This window comes from Arachis hypogaea, chromosome 10 (genome assembly GCF_003086295.3).
Source record: "Arachis hypogaea cultivar Tifrunner chromosome 10, arahy.Tifrunner.gnm2.J5K5, whole genome shotgun sequence".
NCBI classification, from domain to species: domain Eukaryota; kingdom Viridiplantae; phylum Streptophyta; class Magnoliopsida; order Fabales; family Fabaceae; genus Arachis; species Arachis hypogaea.
This window is the reverse complement of record NC_092045.1, coordinates 88237552-88262021: the sequence shown is the minus strand read 5'-3', so window position 1 is coordinate 88262021 and position 24470 is coordinate 88237552. Positions and strand designations below refer to the sequence as shown.

General features: G+C 38.0%; 1 non-coding gene across 1 annotated transcript; it reads right to left on the bottom strand.

Moving 5' to 3' along the window:
• Positions 1-8957: 8957 nt before the first annotated feature.
• Positions 8958-9065, bottom strand: LOC112719202 (small nucleolar RNA R71). Its single transcript, XR_003161514.1, has one exon. It is a non-coding gene; the product is annotated as a small nucleolar RNA R71 (small nucleolar RNA).
• Positions 9066-24470: the final 15405 nt, after the last annotated feature.

Here is a 24470-nt window from a genome sequence, read left to right as displayed (position 1 = left end):
ATAAAATTAGACTTAAATTAAATCTTAGGGAGTATATTTTAGCCCCATCAAAAAATATGGCTCGTGCACGAAACTTTCTTAATGTATAACCACTCTACAAGAAAAGTGTGTGCTGTTCGAAAAAAACCAGAGAAGCGGTCACAATTTTCTTAGCATTATTTTATCTGATAAATATAAAAAATATTTATTCTTATTTATTTAGAAGCTTGAGTTCGATACAGACGCGTGGACATAAAGTTTGTGCAAATCTGAGTTCGTTTGTTATATTAATTATTAAATAGAAAACTGGTCGCCAAGGAGGTATTAGGCTAAACAAGTTAGGAAATGAATAAGGTTGTAAGTTGTTAGTGAAGTAATTATATTAAAGTACCGGAAGTAAAAATGAACTCCATGAAGTTAAGAAAGCCCAGATGCCTTATATCCGAGCCAAATAAATGTATTGACTCGGAAGGGACTCCAGTTAGGAAAAACGTACTTTTCGGGCATAGTTGCTAAGTAGGGACGCCCACTGGTAAGTGGCATTTGACTGATATGGGTTCGCCCATATGGAACCTTATTTTTCACTGAATGCACATATGCTATAGCAATTATATGATTATGATTTTAGCCTGACTGACACGGGTAAACCCGTGTGGCTTAACTGATATGGATCCATCCATGTGATACCCCTACTGACTGATTCAGTGGAGAAACTATATTCGGAATCTGTTTTGAGTAACGTCATGCTGCGGATAGACAATCGATGCGTGAACTCATGATCTGCACTAGGAACAGGCATGTATCATTTTGTTTACGCCTGTGAATTTCTTGTGGTTGTTTACTGCCATTTTCTAACTGTTTATGACTAATTTTGGTTACCTGCTATATATTTGTACTCTATTATTTCTATGTGGCGATTTTCTGTTTAATGAGAACTTAAAGACAAAGACCCTAGGATCCCTTTTTTTCCATTTTACACTAATAGAAACCTTAGGTTCTCACCCCCCTTTTTTTCACGTCTGTAGATGGAGACAGACTTGGCAGTTGATGATTTGAGTTCAAAGGTGTTTGTAGGAGTTACTAAAGAATCCTCAGAGGATCACTTTTAAAGTAGATGACAGACACTTTTTATCTGAATATGTATGACCTTGTTTCTTAGTAATACATTTCCCTCTCTTTTGATAGTATTTTGAGAAATAGGATCTTCTTATAGTCACCATAGACGACTCCTAGTCTAGGAGACTCGTGTGAGAGTTAAAGCCGGTAATATCTTTTGGTTATATATGTTTATGTATGTACATCTATTGGCATATATACTCTTGATTTTTTTATTTACATTTATGTATACACTATTTATCTCTATATCACTATATTTGAGTGTTGTTAATACTTTATTTAAAAAAATTAACCGTTACGATATTTATCACAACGTGCGAAAATAATCACGCTATTATGATAAAGGCTCATATAATATTATAACAATCTCTCGAGTCCAGAGTCCTATAGGTCCTTACTACGAGTAATGCCTGATTATTAACATTGGTCATGACGTGTCAAAAGTTGGATCGTTACAAATGGTATCAGAGTAGTTCGTCCTTCGTAGAGCCTTGAGATGGACTGACCATGTTTCCTAGCATACTCTAATTTTTATATTCCATGCAACTAGGATATTTTGTAATATATTCTGCATGAAGGTCTTTGAGCATCCATTTCAGTAATGTTAACACTTGATACTGATATATTAAAACTGATCACCTTAATATTGATTGTTGGGTATGAATAGGACTTAAATGGCTGCGAACAGATGACGATGCTCTCGACGGGAGGAAATGAGTGAGGAGAGTTTTCTCGACGCAACGACTATCCTCGAATCCATAAACGATATGGCCGCTGCTAAATGCGATTTAGTAGCTACTACCAATCATGTAGCTGAATGTCTCGATCATCATAACGGAGCTGGAAGTAGTCATAGAAATGGGAACGGTGATGAAAGAGAAGGTGGGGCACGCAACGGTAACTAACCAATGACACCAGCTTCTTTCTTAAAGATAAACCCACCGTAGTTCAATGGAAATACAAGTGCTATACGAGTTGATAATTGGTTCAAGGAGATTGGGCAATCCTTACGAGCACAACAAGTCCCTGAAGGACAGCATGTAGAATTTACTGCTTACATGCTGAGAAATGATGCACAACACTGGTGGTAATGAGTACTTCAATTACTAGGGAGAGAAGTTGTTGACATTACTTGGAAGGAATTTTCGACTGAATTTTACAAGAAGTATTTTTCTCAGTCATTTCTCACTGCCAAGGAACTAGAGTTACTCAAGTTAAGACAAGAAAATCTGACAATCACTGAGTATACCTGCAAGTACGAAGAATTATGTCGATTCTCGAAAGTCTGTCAAGGAGCACCGGCTGCATTTGATATATGGAAGTACATCAAGTTTGAGGGAGGACTTAGAGAGGAACTACTAACTCATGTGGGTCCAATGGAGATCCAAAATTTCGCGAAACTAGTTAACAAGATCCAACTGACAGAGAAATGCATAAAAAAATTAGCAATAGCACAAACTACCCAAAGGGACTTTTCACCAAGAAATTTCAATTGTAACCTTACCCTTCAAGGAAGGAACTTCAAAGCGATAAGGCAGCCTATTCGTCGTCAGAATCCATAGAATGGTAATTTTCATCTTCATCTTAGTATGGATAACAACGATCAGTGCCTAGATTTGGCCAAATAGCCACAACCAACCCAGTCAAAACCAGTATGCACTATATGTGGGAAGAGTCATGGAAGCAGACCCTGCCTACTCGAAATAGGAATTTGTTATCGATGTGACGGACAAGAGCACAGAGCTAAAAATTGCCACCAATAAACAGTCGAACCTATTCTTTCCAGACCTCAGCAATGAGGAATGGTGTTTTCTTGAACGCTAAAAATGTCACTGGAATTGATTTCCTTACTCGAAATAACAAAATTTTGAGGATAAAATTTTCTTTTAGGAAGGTAGAATATAAGAACCCAATTTTTCTACCTCAAAAATTTCGTTTGTTTTCTATAAATAATAATTTTCGTAAATTGATATATGTATGTGTTAGATAGATATTAAAATCGTAGTTGTCAAAACCGAACCGGTGATCGAATCGTTCAGGTTACTGGGTCAGTAGGTCAATGGTTCAATCGGTGGGTCACTGGTCAAACCGGTTAACCCAGTATAATTAAATAATTATATAAAATTTAATTATTTTTCTTTATTATAAGTACTTTTATTTTGTTTTTATAAAAAAAATTTTCATTTTCAAATTTTAATACTTTATTAATTAGTTTATATTTATTGTAGTATTATATTATTATAGGTGAAAACTCACATACAGTTGTTTTCAATATGAAGTTGATATTTAAGAACTGTTAGATGATTTGATAAGTTTGACTAAATATCATCTAACGCTTTTCAACTATCAACTTCATATGAAGACAATTGCATGTGAGTATTTGATAAACCACAATTTTATGGTTTATTTTGTAATAAATTTGGTGGATTTTATTATTTTTTCCACATTTATTCAATGAAATAGTATAGTTTTATGAATTTCTCCTAATTGTGCTTTATGGTTGAAAACATGCTTTTTAGACTTTTAATTAGTTAAATTCAATTCAATTTGATTTCACTCGATGCCTTGATATGTGTTTTAGTGATTTCAGGCTTAGGAGGCAAGGATTGGATCAAAGAAGTGAAGAAAATGCATGCAAAATAGAGAATTCATGAAGAAATAAGGATTTGGTGAAGTCATGGTGACGTGTACGCCTGACCCATGCGTACGCGTGATCCACACGTACGTGTGACAAGTAGCACGTGACCAGCTTTATGAAACATGCTGGGGGTAATTTCTGCAGTTGCCAAAGTCCAATCCAACTCATTTCTGAAGCTATTAGAGGCTGAATTCAAGATCAGACAAAAAGAGAGAACAATTAGGATAGCTTAGTAACATGTTTTAGGTCATATTCTAGAGAGAGAAGCTCTCTCTTCTCTCTAGATTTAGGCTAGATTTCTCCTAGGTTTATATTTTAATTGTTGCCTTGATTTAGTTTCCTTTCAATTTATTGTTCTTACATCTTTTCTCTTCTAGTTTTACTTGTCATTTCCTTTATTTTGTTGCCTTTATGTTTATGACATTTTGTTTATTTTGATTTTCAATTAATGCAACTTATGTTTTATGTTTGTTAATGTTTAATTGAATTGTTATTATTGTTTTCTTGCTTTGGGTAGTTGTAGAATTTATATTTCTTGCCAATTTACTATACTTTTCATTTATGCTTTCTAAGTGTTTTATAAAATGCTTAGTTGGATTTTAGAGTAGATTTTCACTCTTGGATTGGATTGAGTAATTTGGAGACTCTTGAATTGTCAAAGTCACTTGTTGATTGGTGATTGAAAATTGCTAGTTGGCTTGAGCTTCACTAAATCTAGTCTTTGATTAGGACTTGTGAACTTAAGTTGATTTTGCTCACTTGACTTTCTTTCAATTGTTAAAGGATAACTAAGTGAAAGCAATTTACACTTACCATCACAATTGATGATGATAATGAGGATAAGGATTTCAATTCTCAACCCTTGCTAGGACCTTTCTTAGTTGTTAGTTTTATTTTCTTGTTCAACGAACCCAAAATCCCAAAAATATACACCCCATAACCAATAATATGCACACTTTCCTCTAATTCCTTGCGAGACGACCTGTAACACCCTAATTAACCTAAACCTTATCTCGCGTCGTAAAGCAAAGGTTAATCAAAGGTTACGACAGTTCTAAGCTTATACATATCATATATAGAAGGAATTAATAATATCTACAAGCTCGATGAAGAATATAGCTCAAAGATAGGATTTGAAAAGCGCAAAACGTACTAGCGAAGCTACTAACTTAAGGCACAAGGAATAGGTACGGCATAACAAAATATCATAGTATAATAGTATATATCATAAGACGCTAGCCACGGCTCGCAGAGTTTAAGCCAACTAGCCATATACAGACAATACATGAACCCAGACAGTAAAAATAGCTTATACAAATTTTGTTCTCTCGGATACAAGCCTCTAGGCTAAACAAAATACAAAAATGAGAGACCTAATTCAAAATAAATCAAAAGACCTAAAAGGAGTATCCAGATCCTCCGCTTCTGTCACTGATGAGCGGATAATTTATACACTTTTTGGCATTGTTTTTAGTATTTTTTTAGTATGTTTTAGTTAGTTCTTATTATAATTTTATTAGTTTTTAGTTAAAATTCACTTTTCTGGAATTTACTATGAGTTTGTGTATTTTTCTGTGATTTCAGGTATTTTCTGGCTGAAATTGAGGGACATGAGCAAAAATCTGATTCAGAGGCTGAAAAGGACTGCAGATGCTGTTGGATTCTGACCTCCCTGCACTCGAAGTGGATTTTCTGGAGCTACAGAAACCCAATTGGCGTGATCTCAATTGCGTTGAGAAGTAGACATCCTGGGCTTTCCAGCAATATATGATAGTCCATACTTTTCCCGAGATTTGATGGCTCAAACTGGCGTTCCAATTCAGCTCAAGACTGTCCGGCGTTAAACGCCGGAACTGGCACAAGAATGGGAGTTAAACGCCCAAACTGGCACAAAAGCTGGCGTTTAACTCCAAGAAAAGTCTCTACACATGAAAGCTTCAATGCACAGCCTAAGCACACACCAAGTGGGCCCGGAAGTGGATTTTTACGTCATTTACTCATTTTTGTAGACCCTAAGCTACTAGTTATCTACAAATAGGACCTTTTATAATTGTATTTGACATCCTGGAATCTTTTGATCACTTTAGATCTTAGGATTATTTTTGGACGTCTAGTTCTTAGATTATGGGAGGCTGGCCATTCGGCCATGCCTAGACCTTGTTCTTATGTATTTTCAACAGTGGAGTTTCTACACACCATAGATTAAGGTGTGGAGCTCTGCTGTACCTCGAGTATCAATGCAATTACTATTGTTCTTCTATTTAATTCACCTTATTCTTGTTCTAAGATATCACTTGTTCCTCAACTTGATGAATGTGATGATCCGTGACACTCATCATCATTCTCACCTATGAACGTGTGCCTAACAACCACCTCCGTTCTACCTTAGATTGAGTGGATATCTCTTGGATCCCTTAATCGGAATCTTCGTGGTATAAGCTAGAATTGATGACGGCATTCAAGAGAATCCGGAAGGTTTAAACCTTGTCTGTGGTATTCTAAGTAGGATTCAAGGATTGAATGACTGTGACGAGCTTCAAACTCGCAATTGTGGGGCGTTAGTGACAGATGCAAAAGAACCACTGGATTCTATTCCGACATTGTTGAGAACCGACAGATGAATAGCTGTGCTGTGACAGAGCGCGTTGAACATTTTCATTGAGAGGACGGGACTGTAGCCATTGACAATAGTGATGCCCAATGTACAGCTTGCCATGGAAAGGAGTAAGAAGGATTGGATGAAGACAGTAGGAAAGCAGAGAAACGGAAGGGACAAAGCATCTCCATACACTTATCTGAAATTCTCACCAATGAATTACATAAGTATCTCTATCTTTATTTTATGTTTTATTCATCTTTTAATCATTAATCCTCCATAACCATTTGAATCCGTCTGACTGAGATTTACAAGATGACCGTAGCTTGCTTCATACCAACAATCTCCGTGGGATCGACCCTTACTCGCGTAAGGTTTATTACTTGGATGACCCAGTGCACTTGCTGGTTAGTTGTGCGAAGTTGTGATAAAGAGTTGAGATTGCAATTGAGCGTACCATGTTGATGGCGCCATTGATGATCACAATTTCGTGCACCAAGTTTTTGGCGCCGTTGCTGGGGATTGTTTGAGTTTAGACAACTGACGGTTCATCTTGTTGCTTAGATTAGGTATTTTTCTTCAGAATTTTTAAGAATGAATTCTAGAGTTTCAAGGTGATGTTATTATCATCACCAAAGCTGATTGATTTTCATCAATTTAGCTCTTAAATGCAATGTCCTGCTGAAGCTTGGCTAGCCATGTCTAATTTCTTTAGACTAAAGCTTTAGACTAACATTGCATGATTCCTGGAATTCTTGTTAAAAATTTGGAATCTCTTTATTTTCTTTTCCACTCAATTTTCAAAAAATCCAAAAAAATTACAAAATCATAAAAACCAAAAATATTTTATGTTTCTTGTTTGAGTCTAGTGTCTCATTTTAAGTTTGGTGTCAATTGCAAGTTTCTATTCTTCTTGCATTTTTCGAATTCATTCATGTGTCTTCATTGATCTTCAAGTTGTTCTTGATGATTTACTTGCTCTGATCTTTAAATTCTCTTGTTTTGTGTGTTTTGTTGTTTCTCATATGCATTCTCAATTTGTTAGTATCAGTAGTATACAAACTTCTAAGTTTGGTGTCTTGCATGCATTATTTATTTGATTTTAGTTGCATTTTGATTATTCCTCATCATTAAAAATTCAAAAATATTTTCAAAAGTGTGTTTTTTTCTAGTCAATAATACAGAGAATTGAAGATTCAGAACATTCAGCAGAGGAATTACACAGAAAACGCTAGGCGTTCAAAACGCCTAGTGAGGAAGGAAAACTGGCGTTTAAACGCCAGCCAGGGTGCCTGGTTGGGCATTTAACGCCCAAAAGGGTAGAGTTTTGGGCGTTAAACGCCAGAATGGATACCATTCTGGGCGTTTAACGCCAAGATGGCACAAGAGGGAAGATTTTATTTTTAATGCAAATTTTTTTCAAGTTTTCATAATTTTTCAAAATCAAATCTTTTTCAAATCATATCTTTTCAATCATATATTTTCAAAATCAATTTCTTTCCTTTTTCAAAAATACTTGCTAACAATTAATGATTTGATTCAACATTTCAGGTATGTTGCATTTTCTGTTGAGAAAGGTTTAATGTCTGAATCATATCTTTTAAATTTTTTGTTAGCCAAGTCATTAATTTTAAAAATCAAATCTTTTTTTTAAATTGTTTTTCAATCATATCCTTTCAATCATATCTTTTTAAAACCATAACTTTTCAATCATATCTTTTTAATCACATCTTTTTCAAAATAGTTTTCAATCAAATCTTTTTTATTTCTAATTTCAAAATCTTTTTCAAAAATCACTTTATTTCTTTCCCAACTTTAATTTTCGAAAATCATTCTTCAATTTTTTTCAAAATTTCTTCAAAATCTTTTAATTTATTTTCGAAAATTCTTCTCCTCTTCTCACATCCTTCTATTCATGGACTAACACTCCTCCACTATCAACAATTCGAACTCTATCTCTCTTGATAAGTTCGAATTCTTCTTCTTCTACCTCCTCCTTCTTTTCTTCTGTTCCTCTGACATCTCAAGGAATCTCTATCCTGTGACATAGAGGATTCCATATTTTCTTGTTCTCTTCTCTTTCATATGAGCAGGAGCAAAGACAAAAGCATTCTTGTTGAGGCTGACCCTGAACATGAAAGGACCTTGAAGCGAAAGCTAAGAGAAGCTAAAGCACTACTCTCTGTAGAGGACCTAACAGAAATATTCAAACAAGAAGAAGACATGGCAGCCAAAAACAACAACAATGCCATCAATGCAAGGAAGGTGCTGGGTGACTTTACGGTACCTACTCCCGACTTCTATGGGAGAAGCATCTCTATCCCTGCCATTGGAACAAACAACTTTGAGCTTAAGTCTCAATTAGTTTCTCTAATGCAACAGAATTGCAAGTTCCATGGACTTCCATTAGAAGATCCTCATCAGTTTTTAGCTGAATTCTTGCAAATCTGTGACACTGTCAAGACCAATGGGGTTGACCCTGAGGTCTACAGACTTATGCTATTCCCTTTTGCTGTAAGAGACAGAGCTAGGATATGGTTGGATTCACAACCTAAAAAAAGCCTGAACTCTTGGAAAAAGCTAGTCAATGCCTTCCTGGCAAAGTTCTTTCCACCTCAAATATTGAGTAAGCTTAGAGTGGAAGTCCAAACCTTCAGACAGAAGGAAGGTGAATCCCTCTATGAAGCTTGGGAAAGATACAAACAATTGATCAAAAAGTGTCCTTCTGACATGCTTTCTGAGTGGAGCATCATAGGTATCTTCTATAATGGTCTGTCTGAACTGTCCAAGGTGTCATTGGACAGCTCTGCTGGAGGATCTCTTCATCTGAGGAAGACGCCTGCAGAAGCTCAAGAACTCATTCAAATGGTTGCAAATAACCAATTCATGTACACTTCTGAAAGGAATCCTATGAACAATGGGACGAATCAGAAGAAAGGAGTTCTTGAGATTGATACTCTGAATGCCATATTGGCTCAGAATAAAATATTGACTCAGTAAGTCAATATGATTTCTCAAAGTCTGTCTGGAATGCAAGCTGCACCAGGCAGTACTAAGGACGCTTCATCTGAAGAAGAAGCTTATGATCCTGAGAACCTATCAATGGAAGAGGTGAATTACATGGGAGAACCCTATGGAAACACCTATAATCCTTCACGGAGAAATCATCCAAATCTCTCATAGAAGGATCAACAGAGACCTCAACAAGGTTTTAACAACAATAATGGTGGAAGAAACAGGTTTAGCAATGGCAAGCCTTTTCCATCATCTTCTCAGCAACAGACAGAGAATTCTAAGCAAAGCCACTCTGACTTAGCAACCATGGTCTCTGATCTAATCAAAACCACTCAAAGTTTCATGACTGAAACAAGGTCCTCCATTAGAAACTTAGAGGCACAAGTGGGTCAGCTGAGTAAGAAAGTTACTGAACTCCCTCCTAGTACTCTTCCAAGCAATACAAAAGAGAATCCAAAAGGATAGTGTAAGGCCATCAACATGGCCAAAATTGGAGAGGAGGAAGAGGCAGTGATCGCCACTGAGGAAGACCTCAATGGACATCCACTGGCCTCCAATGAGTTCCCTAATGAAGAACCATGGGAATCTGAGGCTCACACTGAGACCATAGAGATTCCATTGGATTTACTTCTGCCATTCATGAGCTCTGATGAGTATTCTTCCTCTGAAGAAGACGAAGATGTCACTGAAGGGCAAGTTGCTAAGTACCTTGGAGCAATCATGAAGCTAAATGACAAGTTATTTGGTAATGAGACTTGGGAGGATGAACCCCCTTTGCTCACCAAAGAACTGGATGACTTGACTAGGCAGAGATTACCTCAAAAGAGACAGGACCCTGGGAAGTTCTCAATACCTTGTACAGTAGGCACCATGACCTTCAAGAAGGCTCTGTGTGACCTAGGGTCAAGCATAAACCTCATGCCTCTCTCTGTAATGGAGAAGCTATGGATCTTTGAGGTACAAGCTGCAAGAATCTCACTAGAGATGGCAGACAATTCAAGAAAACAAGCTTATGGACTTGTAGAGGATGTTCTGGTAAAGATTGAAGACCATTACATCCCTGCTGATTTCATAGTCCTAGAGACTGGAAAGTGCATGGATGATTCCATCATCCTTGGCAGACCCTTCCTAGCCACAGCAAAGGCTGTGATTGATGTTGACAGAGGAGAATTGATCATTCAAGTGAATTAAGAATCCTTTATGTTTAAAGCTCAAGGATATCCCTCTGTAACCATGGAGAGGAAGCATGAAGAACTTCTCTCAAAATAGAGTCAAACAGAGCCCCCACAGTCAAACTCTAAGTTTGGTGATGGGAGGCCACAACCAAATTCTAAAATTTGGTGTTGAACCCCCATATTCAAACTTTAAGTTTGGTGTTGGGAAATTCCAACATTGCTCTGAGTATCTGTGAGGCTCCATGAGGGCCCACTATCAAGCTAGTGACATTAAAGAAGCGCTTGTTGGGAGGCAACCCAATGTTATATTTATCTATTTTTCTTTTGTTATTTTATGTTTTCTATAGGTTGATGATCATGGGAAGTCACAAAATCAATTGAAAAAAGCAAAAACAGAATGAAAACAGAAAGAAAAATAGCACACCCTAGAGGAAAACTTGCTAGCGTTTAAACGCCAGTGAAGACAACAAATGGGCGTTTAACGCCCAGTCTGGTACCATTCTGGGCGTTTAACGCCAGAAAGGGGCACCAGACTGGCGTTTAACGCCAGGAATGGGCAACAAGCTGGCGTTAAATGCCAGAAATGGGCACCAGCCCGGCGTTTAATGCCAGGATTGGCAGAAGGAGCATTTTTGCTCGCCACTTGGTGCAGGGATGAATTATCCTTGAGACCTCAGGATCTGTGGACCCCACAGGATCCCCACCTACCCCACCACTCACATCCATCCTTCATAAATCCCCACCTACCTCATCCTTCAAATTCAAACCACTTTCCCTCCCAAACGCACCCATAATGGCCGAACCTTACCCCTCTCTCCATCCCTATATAAACCCATCTTCACTCCTTCATTTTCACACAACCTACACACTACTTCTCCCCCTTGGCCGAAAAATAAAGCCACCTCCATATCCTCTATTTCTTCTTCTTTTACTCTCTTCTTTCTTTTTTTGCTCGAGGACGAGCAAACCTTCTATGTTTGGTGTGGTAAAAGCATTGCTTTTTGTTTTTCCATAACCATTTATGGCATCTAAGGCCGGAGAAACCTCTAGAAAGAGGAAAGGGAAGGCAAAAGCTTCCACCTCCGAGTCATGGGAGATGGAGAGATTCATCTCAAGGGTGTATCAAGACCACTTCTATGAAGTTATGGCCATGAAGAATGTGATCCCCGAAGTCCCTTTCAAACTCAAAAAGAGTGAATATCTGGAGATCCGACATGAGATCCGAAGAAGAGGTTGGGAAGTTCTTACCAACCCCATTCAACAAGTCAGAATCTTAATGGTTCAAGAGTTCTATGCCAATGCATGGATCACCAAGAACCATGATCAAAGTGTGAACCCGGACCCAAAGAATTGGCTTACAATGGTTCGGGAGAAATGCTTAGATTTTAGTCCGAAAAATGTAAGGAGATGAACACCCTTACACTAGAAGGGTCAACTTTGATCAAAGGTTGGACCAAGTCCTCATAGACATTTGTGAAGAGGGCGCTCAATGGAAGAGAGATTCAAGAGGGAAGCCGGTTCAATTGAGAAGGCATGACCTCAAGCCCGTGGCTAGGGGATGGTTGGAGTTTATCCAACGCTCAATCATTCCCACTAGCAACCGGTCCAAAGTCACTATAGACCGGGCTATCATGATTCATAGCATCATGATTGGAGAGGAAGTAGAAGTTCATGAGGTTATATCCCAAGGACTTTATAAGGTGGCGGACAAGTCCTCTACCTTGGCAAGGTTAGCCTTCCCTCATCTCATTTGTCACCTCTGTAATTCAGTTGGAGTTAACATAGAGGGAGACATCCTCATTGATGAGGACAAGCCCATCACTAAGAAAAGGATGGAGCAAACAAGAGATTCCACTCATCATGAAATCCCTGAGATGCCTCAAGGGATGCACTTTCCTTCACAAAACTATTGGGATCAAATCAACACCTCCCTAGGAGAATTGAGTTCCAACATGGGACAACTAAGGGTGAAGCACTAAGAACATTCCATCCTCCTCCATGAAATTAGAGAAGATCAAAGAATCATGAGAGAGGAGCAACAAAGGCAAGGAAGAGACATTGAGGAGCTCAAGCACTCCATAAGATCTTCAAGAGGAAGAACAAGCCGCCATCACTAAGGTGGACCCGTTCTTTAATCTCCTTGTTCTTTATTTTTCTGTTTTTCGAATTTTCATGCTTATGTTTATCTATGTTTGTGTCTTATGATCATCAGTGTCTTAGTGTCTATGCCTTAAAGTTATGAATGTCCTATGAATCCATCACCTTTCTTAAATGAAAAATGTTCTTAATTGAAAAAGAAAAGAATTGCATGAATTTTGAATTTTATAACAGATTAATTATTTTGATGTGGTGGTAATACTTTGACTTCTGAATGTATGCTTGAACAGTGCATATGTCCTTTGAATTTGTTGTTCATGAATGTTGGCTCTTGAAAGAATGATGAAAAAAGGAGACATGTTACTGAGGATCTGAAAAATCATAAAAATGATTCTTGAAGCAAGAAAAAGTAGTGAATACAAAAAAAAGAGAGAGATTATGTGCGAAAAAAAAAGAGAGAGAAAACAAGCAGAAAAAAAAACCAAAAGGCAAGGGTAAAAATAAAGTCGTGATCCAAGGCAAAAAGAGTGTGCTTAAGAACCCTGGACACCTCTAATTGGGGACTCTAGCAAAGCTGAGTCACAATCTAAAAAGGTTCACCCAGTTATGTGTCTGTGGCATGTGTGTATCCGTTGGTAATACTGGAAGAGAGAGTGCTTTGGGCCACGGCCAAGACTCATAAAGTAGCTGTGTTCAAGAATCATCATACTTAACTAGGAGAATCAATAACACTCTCTGGATTATGAGTTCCTATAGAAGCCAATCATTCTGAATTTCAAAGGATAGAGTGAGATGCCAAAACTGTTCAGAGGCAAAAAGCTAAAAGCCCCGCTCATCTAATTAATACTGATCTTCATAGATGTTTTTGAAATTCATTGCATATTCTCTTCTTTTTATCTTATTTTATTTTCAGTTGCTTGGGGACAAGCAACAATTTAAGTTTGGTGTTGTGATGAGCGGATAATTTATACGCTTTTTGGCATTGTTTTTAGTATGTTTTAGTTAGTTCTTATTATATTTTTATTAGTTTTTAGTTAAAATTCACTTTTTTGGACTTTACTATGAGTTTTTGTGTTTTTCTGTGATTTCAGGTATTTTCTGGCTGAAATTGAGGGACCTGAGCAAAAATCTGATTCAGAGGCTGAAAATGACTGCAGATGCTGTTGGATTCTGACCTCCCTGCACTCGAAGTGGATTTTCTGGAGCTACAGAAGCTTAATTGGTGCGCTCTCAATTGCGTTGGAAAGTAGACATCCTGGGCTTTCCAGCAATATATGGTAGTCCATACTTTGCCTGAGATTTGATGGCCCAAACCGGCGTTCCAAATCAGCTCAAGACTGCCCGGCGTTAAACACTGGAACTGGCACAAGAATGGGAGTTAAACGCCCAAACTGGCACAAAAGCTGGCGTTTAACTCCAAGAAAAGTCTCTACACATGAAAGCTTCAATGCTCAGCCCAAGCACACGCCAAGTGGGCCCGAAAGTGGATTTTTATGTCATTTACTCATTTTTGTAAACCCTAAGCTACTAGTTATCTACAAATAGAACCTTTTACTATTGTATTTGACATCCTGGAATCTTTTGATCACTTTAGATCTTAGGATCATCTTTGGACGTCTAGTTCTTAGATTATGGGAGGCTGGCCATTCGGCCATGCCTAGACCTTGTTCTTATGTATTTTCAACGGTGGAGTTTCTACACACCATAGATTAAGGTGTGGAGCTCTGCTGTACCTCGAGTATCAATGCAATTACTATTGTTCTTCTATTCAATTCAGCTTACTCTTGTTCTAAGATATCTCTTGTTCCTCAACTTGATGAATGTGATGATCCGTGACACGCATCATCATTCTCACCTATGAACGTGTGCCTGACAACCACCTCCGTTCTACCTTAGATTGAGTGGATATCTCTTGGATCCCTTAATCAGAATCTTCGTGGTATAAGCTAGAATTGATGGCGGCATTCAAGAGAATCTGGAAGGTCTAAACCTTGTCTGTGGTATTCTGAGTAGGATTCAAGGATTGAATGACTGTGACGAGCTTCAAACTCGCGATTGTGGGGCGTTAGTGACAGACGCAAAAGAATCACTGGATTCTATTCCGACATGATCGAGAACCGACAGATGAATAGCCGTGCTGTGACAGAGCACGTTGAACATTTTCACTGAGAGGACGAGACTGTATCCATTGACAACGGTGATGCCCAACATACAGCTTGCCATGGAAAGGAGTAAGAAGGATTGGACGAAGACAGTAGAAAAGCAGAGAGACGGAAGGGACAAAGCATCTCCATACGCTTATCTGAAATTCTCACCAATGAATTACATAAGTATCTCTATCTTTATTTTATGTTTTATTCATCTTCTAATCATTAATCCTCCATAACCATTTGAATCCACCTGACTGAGATTTACAAGATGACCATAGCTTGCTTCATACTAACAATCTCCGTGGGATCGACCCTTACTCGCATAAGGTTTATTACTTGGACGACCCAGTGCACTTGCTGGTTAGTTGTGCGAAGTTGTGATAAAGAGTTGAGATTGCAATTGAGCGTACCATGTTGATGACGCCATTAATGATCACAATTTCGTGCACCGGTCACCAACCAGACAACTCACCATGGTGGGTTATGACCTGCATCTAAAAATAACAACAGAAATATGGTGGGAGAACCGGAGGTTCTCAGTATGGTAACAGTGCCCAGTGATGTAGATATAAGACCCCGGGATGCCAAAGGCAATCCTAGACTCCATATCCATCACAAGAATTCAAGCTTTAAGCATTCTAAACCAAATAAGCATAATAGGTAAAACCTTAACAAAACTTAAAACCATAGCACCATAAAATGGTAATCTATCTTAGGGGGTTTCTAATCTAATCAAACACCACTGTCCCACAACCTTCACCAACCGATCTTTCATGCGATCCCATTGCCACTGCCTTCCAAACCTACTCAATCCCAGTAGAAAACACAATATATACAATACAAGTAAAACACAGATAGAAGCATATATAGCAATTAATTCAAATAGCAATTATACATGTTATACAGATAGGAAAATAATATCAAGTTGGCAAAGCATACAAACAGATAGAAAATGCACATGATGAATGCCTGCCCTATTGGCTGTGATATCACATTGTCGGTTCAACTACCAACCTGACACATCTCCATGGAGATGTTGCCCTTCGGATTCTTGGTGTGGGAACCCCCGAGATATAGTGCTCGGATCACTATCCAGGGTTTTGCGCCTATACGCTCTTATGATCCGAAGGGATGCGAGTGGGATCTATTGCCACCGACCTCACATCTAAGCGTAAGCGGGACGAACCACTGCCCTTACGTCGCCGCCGCTACCTTGACAGGCGGAATCCAACCTCGGCCCCTGTCAGGTGCATAGCGTCTCATAATCTCAATGAAAAAGTAGAGCAGTGGTTTTCGAAAATATTTTTAGTACAAGATGGATCCATCACTTCCTTCAGAGTCTTCGACTCTTTTCAATCCACTGCTCATTCACATTTCAGTTTCGAACTCAACAGTTCCTTAATCTTCATCTTATCCATCAACCATTCACCACATAATATTGGACCACTTTCAGTACGTCAGAAACCTAAGCCTCCATTTTCTAAATTTTCCAAATAATAGCGGCTAAAACCCTTAAATCTTTTTCCATGTTTGAGTATCCAAAAATATGCCCAAAAATCTTTAAAAGGTGCTATAGAATCTTACAACCTCGTCGGGAGGTAAAATAGGTGAAAACAAAGCAAACCTCATTAATATATTCACAATCAATTAACATCAATATCTCATTTATCAACATAATTCACTCCCCAACTTCACAAATTATTCATCCTCATCATACCACTATCAATTATCAATATCAAACTCAAAAATCATCATTTCATCATACATCATTATACAATAGCATCCAACAACTCATCAACCATTCAAATCCAATCCTATCCTATGGATCACTAGCCTAAGTGTCCATGAATATTATATACTACATAGAGGAAACTAAAACCATACCTTGGTCGATTCCATTTATGAACCAAATAAGCTTTCAACCAAATTCCAACCATCAATGTAACTCCAACAAGTACCAACAAGCTCCAAACTCACAATAATCAAGCTATACACATATAAATCACCACAAAATCAACCTGGGGTTCCATTTAAACATAATATCACAAGGTTTTAGTGGCTCTTACCTTTTCTAACAGATTTGATAGCAAAAATCCAATGCTAAGCAAGGATTAGTGTAAACCTAAACATCCAAAATCACAAAAACTCATTTAACTCAAAACCCTAAAAACCTGAAATTTAGAGGAGAGGAACTGGGAAGATTTTGAACTTTCCTTACCAGTTTCCTACATGGATTTTGTAGAGCTCTTCACAAGAAATGCGTAGCCACTGACGGCATGCAAATCGGAGCACCGTAGCTCAAGATATTAGCTTGGAAAGATTGAAGTGAATAGTGCTCAAGGGTTTCTCTTCTTCCCCTTCTCTTCAGTTGAGTGTGTGTGTGTGTGTGTGTTTGAGTGTCTTATGAGTGTTTGGGTTCATTAATGAACCCTTATATATGTTGGACTTGGGCCTAACTTGGGCCCGGTTCAACCCGTTAGTGTTTTTAGTCCGTTTGTCCCAACTTCGGGCCAAACTTTTAACACTAACGCCCGGTTTTCCATCTCTAATATTTTTCTAAGGTTTTCGGCTGTTTTCACTGCTTCTCACGCAGCATCGAGCAGACTTGAACCGGTTTAACCGGTTCGACTTTCAGTTCGCAGTTTTTCACGGTTTTTCGCAGAAAACACATTTTCTGACTCGGAAGAACCTACTGAGTCCGAAAATCATATTTAAATCCCCAAATTCTTATCCTAACTTTCTGGAATTTAATTTGGGCTTTAAATGATTTTATTTGTGAAAATTCCGATTCTTACATCCTCCCTCCTTAAAAAGATTTTCGCCCTCAAAAATCCGAACCACGCGACATAATATATATATATATATATATATATATATATATTCCCCACGAAGCATCCTACTTTCAGCATTACCAATCCAAGAAGTTGCCAACACACCTCGTTCTCCAATTCCCAAGTATGCTCTCCAACTCCTGCTCTTCTCCAAGCACCCTTAACCAATGAATATCTCTTTCCTCGCAACTTCTTCACTCGGGTGTCGTCGATTCTTACTGGTGTCACCTAGAATGTCAAGTCCTCTCTCAACTCGACCGACTCAGGCTCAAACACATGAGCCGCATCCGACGTGTACTTATGGAGTGGTGATACGTAAAATACGTTATGCAAGTTAGACAGAGGGGGTGGCAAAGCTACTTGATATGCTACCGGCCCGAATCGCCTTAGAATCCCGAATGGTCCTATACACCTCGGATTCAACTCTTTGGTCTTAATCGCTCTTCCAATCCCGATTGTCGGTGTAATCCTCAGAATTACTTGCTCTTAACATATCTTCAAATGTCTGAAAAGTCCATTCCGACTGTCCATCCATTTGTGGATGATATGCAGTACTGAGACATAGCTTCGTACCGAAAGCTCTTTAGAAAGCTCTCCAAAACCTTTATGTGAATCGGGGATCACGGTCCAATACTATACTCGACGGAACACCATGCAACCTTACTATCTCCTTTATATACAACCTCGCCAACGCCTCCATAGAACAGTTCACTCGGGTAGACAGGAACGAGCGCATTTGGTTAAGCGAACCACGATCACCCAAACCGCATCAAATCCCAACCTAGTCCTCGGTAACCCGGTCACAAAAATCCATCGTGATTTCTTCCCACTTTCACTGAGGAATCTCAAGAGGCTGTATCATTCCTGACGGCTTCTGATACTCTATCTTTGCCTTCTGACACGTTAAACACTTGGATACCACTGCAGCTACATCACCTTTCATCTTTGGCCACCAGAACATCTTCTTTAAGTCATACTACTTCTTCGCACTTTCAAGATGAATGGAAAACCCACTATAGTGAGCTGCCAACAACCAGTCTTGCCTCAACCTCCCGACATCCAGTATGCGAATCCTCCCCTTATATCTCCACAATCTTTCATCATCCTTAGTGAAATTGTCACGCCTCTTATCACCAACTGGTTGGAACAATTTCTGAAGCTTCTGCTCATCTTGCTGAGCCCCTTTGAATCTCTATCTTAAATGTACATGAAATTTGCAACTGGTTTAAACAAGCTCTTCTGGCAACCTCATCAATGTCTAGCTTAAGATCCACAACTTATCCACTAGCTCCTCTTCTTTGATTCTCATCCATGCAATTTTTAAAGATCCCCGACTCAAAGCGTCTACGACCACCTTTACCTTTCTAGGGTGATCACTCATTTCAAAATTGTAGTCCTTAAGCAACTTCATCCATATTCTCTAACACATATTAAGCTCTTTCTGATCAAAGACGTACTTGAGACTTTTATGATCAGAAAAGACGCTAAACCTTACTCCATACAAGTGGTGTCTCCAGATCTTCAATGCAAACACAATTGTCGCTAATTCCAAGTCATGAGTTGAGTAATTCACCTCATGCGGTCTCAGCTGACGCAATGTGTAAGCCACCACATTCCGGCGTTGCATCAACATGCAACATAAACCCTTCAGAGAAGCATCACAGTATACTTCAAACAGTTCATGCGATTCCAACAGGATTAAAATAGGTGTTCAAGTTAACTTCTGCTTCAACGTTTGAAAACTCTCCTCACACTCCGACATCTACACGAAGACACTTCCTTTCTTGTCAACTTAGTCATCGGTAGTGTAATCTGGGAAAATCCTTCAATGAATCTCTGGTAATATCCGGCTAAACCCATGAAGCTCCTGGCTTCTATCACCGTTGTCGGTCTTTTCCATTCCATCATTGTGTCCATCTTAGAAGGATCTACCATTATTCCTCCTTTGCTTATTGCGTCACCTAAGAACTCCACTTCCTCCTTCCAGAACTCATACGTCGACAACTTAGCATATAACTTCCGCTGCGTCACTCAGATTATCGTCATTAAGAATCCAAAAATTTTTCTTAAACCAAATACCGATTTTGCAATATTTGTCAAAACCTTTAAAACAACTTCAATCTAAATGAGTCCATTGTTAAAACCTTATCAAAGGAGTCAAAAACCATTTATTTGTAAATCAAACATTTTAAAGCATGATTTTCCTAAATTCATTGAAACATTTAAATCAAAACCTTTCCATTTGAATTCCTTTTGTTAAATTAAAATTTACAAGCCAAAATCACAAGTGAACAAAATCTTAGGACTCACTTTTCCATTTTAAATCATATCATTTGATCAAAAGTTCCAATATTAGTTTCAAAACCAAATAATTCAAAACAGTTCATTCTAGAACAGATCACTATTGAGTTTTCTGATAGGAGGCAAAATAGTTTACTCGAAAGTTGCCTACTTCAAATCATGATTTTCTTAAATTAAAACTTTTCAAATTGAATTCCATTCGATAAGAGAAATTGGAAACCGTTTTCACAATTGAATAAAATTAGAGAACTCACTATTCGTTTAAACCATATCTCTTAAATCAAGAATTTCGACTAACTTTTAAAACCGAATTATTTAAGCCAAAGTTCTAAGCCAGATTAGAAATCATTCTAAACCTTAAAATCACAAAAATCATAGTTAAAAACCGCAAAGGCGTCAATCGGCACCTCCGTTGCTACTAGTGCTGAACTGCACCCATCACCCATGCAGAGAACCGTCAAGAATATTGGGTCATCTCTCAAAGGAATTACAGGGTAGTGTTCTTGTTATTGGTTATGGATTTGTATATTTTGGGGTTTTGAGGCAAGAAACAAGAAAAGTAAATGACAAGGGAATTTAAATGTTAAAACGATCTTGGCAAGGAGTGGTGTTCAAGGACCTCTATCCTTATTACTAACCACAACATGATAATTGCAAGGATCAATCCCACTAAGTCGTTCTCTAACTAATAGTAAAGGAAAGTTAAGTGAGCTATATCAACCCAAGTCCATAAGTCCTAGCTTTCCACTAATTGAATTAGTGAGAACTGGAGTTAATGGCTATCAATCATCAATCACTTAGACATTAATAACTCAAGAATTCCCAAGTTACCTTCCCAAGCCAAGAACATGAAATTCTACTCTAAAATCCTTCCAAACATTTCATCAAACACTTGGAAGGCACAAAAGAAAAGCATAGTGATTCAACAACAAGAATGAATTCTAACAACAATTGAATACAAGGGATTAACAACAACAACAATCAAAGAAATCACAATTGACATGAATTACCTCAAATTGCATTAAAAAGGAAAAATAAAAGAACAAGAGTAGATCTACAACAAAGTATGAGAATTACAAGAATTAAAACACAAAACTAGATGGAGAAAGAGTAGAGGAGCAAGAATTGATAAAGAAGAAGTGAATCAAAGCATGAATTAAGCCTAGATCTATAGAGGAATTAAACCTAATCCTAATCCTAATTCTAGAGAGAAGTGAGAGCTTCTCTCTCTAAAAACTAAACTAAAACTAGATCTAAAGTGTAATATGTGAATAATGGAGTGAATGATCCATTTTCCTTCAATCCTTGGTTCATTTTATCTTTTTCCACCAAAAACTCAGCTCCAAATGGGGTCAAAAACCCTCCAAAATCGCCAGGCACGAGTTTTACTAAAAGCGTCACGTGCGGCTTTCGGCGCGTACGCGCACAGTGCTCGTGCGGGCCCATGGAGATTTTCTCAATCCGCGCGGAAGCGTACGCTGCGCACTCACGCCCATGGCGTTTTCCAAATCTTTGGCTTTTCATGATTTCTCCTCTTTTCATGCTTTCCCCTTCACTCCTTTGATCCATTCCTAGCCTTATTCAATCTGAAATCACTAACAAACACATCAAGGCATCTAATGGAATCAAAGAGAGATTTAAAATCATTAAGTTAAAGGTCTAAAAAGCATATTTTCACATCTAAGCACAAGTTAAAAGACAATCACAAAATCATGCTATTTTATTGAATAAATGTGAGGAAAGGTTATCAAAATGCTCTAAATTTAACACAAGTTAAACCCTAAAAATGGGGTTTATCAACCTCCCCACACTTAAACCTTAGCATGTCCTCATGCTAAACCAAGAATGAAGTAAAAGGGTATGGCATTTATTCAATGGAACTAAACTAAATGCAAACTACATAAATGCAACTGTCTATATGAATGCAAATGCTTGGTCAAAACAAATCAACTTCCAAGGGAGCATATGCTAGTACCAGGGCTTAAAGCAATAAGAATCAAATCCAACCCACAATTGTATTGAACTATAAAGAAGGTTCACAAACTTGCAAGAATGTAGATGATAGTAGTGAATACATGTAATTGAGCAATCGAACCCTCACCGGATGTGTATCACTCTTGTCGCTCGGTGTTTAAGGGTTGATCCACTTAATTCTCCCCTAATCATGCTTTCCAAAATTTGTTCCTCATCTAACAATCAACAATCATTCAATGCATGCATACAAATATCATGAGGTCTTTTCCAAGGCTGTAATGGGGTTAGGGTCAAGGTAGGATCACATATGGTTAAGTGGACTAAAATTTGAATCTTTGATGAGATTAAACATTCCCACCTAACCTATGCAATGATCTATACAAATTCAAAGCTAACCTAACTACCCGTCTTTCACTTTTCACATACTCGTGCACTTTCATTCCATTTCACAACACTTATGCATTGACCTTTTATTGAGCTACACTTTGGGGCATTTTGTCCCCTTCTTATTTTTTTCTTTTTTTCTTTTTCTATTCTATTTTTTTCTTTTCTTTCCTTTTCCATTTTTTTCTTTTATTTTTCTCATATTTCTTTCTTTCAAGCAATATACAAGAACATCAATGCATAAGGTTTGACATTTGATTAATACATGAGTATGTACCCAATTCCCAAATATAGAAATACAAAACACTCTTTTGTCCCAACCAATGTTCCCAAATCTCCCCAAACTTGAATAATAAACACTCTCACTAGCCTAAGCTAATCAAAGATCCAAATGAAGGACTTTTATTATTTTTCACTTTAGGCTTGTAATGTACTAAAACAAAAAATAATTGGGTTGAGCGTAGGCTCAAAGTTGGTTAACAATGGAGAGTAAAAGGTATATTTGGGTAAGTGAGATAATGAAATAATAGCCTCAATCATATAAATGCATGAATACAAGGAATAAATGGACATATAGAATTAGACAAATCAAGGATTACAATCATAGGAAGAGAAAAATAACACACAAGAAGGGAAATAAGTGGTTATAAGATGTAACCACATCCATAGGCTCAAATCTCACTTGCTTGTGTTCTTAGCTCAAAACATGATCCACAAGATATAGAATTCAAGTAAGTTCAACAAAAATTTTCCAATCAATTGGGGTGGTTGCCCTATAGAAAAATTCCTTGGAAAATTTCATCATTTTTGACTAAGCTTATTAATGCAATGTTGTGATCGAGAAATTCTATAAATTCTCTAGTTTATCCCTTTTTTTCAATCAAAATTAATTTCTTGTGCAAAAAGGGTTAACTAGGTCTCAACAATCCAAAATATTTTTCTAATCACAACCACAAGCTAAAACAACTATATAAAGCAAAAGTGTAAAATAAAAAAAACAAACAAAAGTATCCACAATCCACAATACTAATATATACAATGATCCAAAAGGTGCAAAATATACTAATATACACAATCCATTCGATGCCGTGATTAGTATGTTGAGTAGTTTCAGATTTTCTAAGGCGGAATGACTTAGAGGATGGAAAAGAAAACATACAAAAATGGAAGGAGAAAGCAAAACGGAGCTTTAAGGAAACTGGTGTTCACGCGATCGCATGGACGACGCGATCGCGTGCCAGAAGCGAAGATTCAGCGACGCGGCCGCATGACTGACGCGACCGCGCGCCTTAAGCAGAACGCACATGACGCGGTCGCATGACTAACGCGACCGTGTGGCAAGGAAAAGCTCCGAATGACGCGACCGCGTGACCCACACGGACGCGTGACAAACCCCAATTTGACGGTTTGTTCTGTATCGAATTTAGAGTATTTTGATAACCTTTTGTCACATTTAGCCTATGAATTAGCATGGTTTTGTTATCTCTCCCATATTCGTGCTTAAGCGTAAAAACATGCTTTTTAAGTCTTATCTTGATGAATTCTAATTTCTCTTTGATTCCATAAGATGCCTTGATGTGTTTACTAGTAATCTCAGGATGAAATAGGCTAGACATGGATCAAAGGAAGCAAGGAAGGAAGCATACAAGTGGAGAGAAGCATTAAAAGCCAAAAGAATCGATCCAGGCCATACACGCGCACGCGCACAAGGCGCTCGCGCGCACATTGCGAAACAGGCCAAGGACGCGCACGCGTACCGTGCGCGCACGCGCCGATGATGGCACATGGCTTCATTTATGTAACACGTGCCTGGCGATTTTGGAGAGGTTTCAGCAACCAACTTTGGCGCCAAAATGCACATAAAAGCCAAGGATTGAAGGGGATTGACAACACATGTTCATACATACATACACTCTCACTAGGATTAGTTTTAGTTTAGTTTTCTAGAGAGAGAAGCTCTCACTTCTCTCTAGAATTAGGATTAGAATTAGGTTTAGGTTAATCTCTCTTCTTAGATCTAGGTTTAATTCATGCTTTGATTCAATTGTCCTTTATCAATTCTCAATCCTCTCATCTCTCTCTTTCTAGTTATGTGTTTTTATAATTGTAGTTCTTCATTTTGTTTTGGATAGATTGTTGTTCTTTAGTTTCATTTCAATAATGCAATTTGAGGTAATTCATGATAATTGTGATTTCCTTGATTGTTGTTGTTAA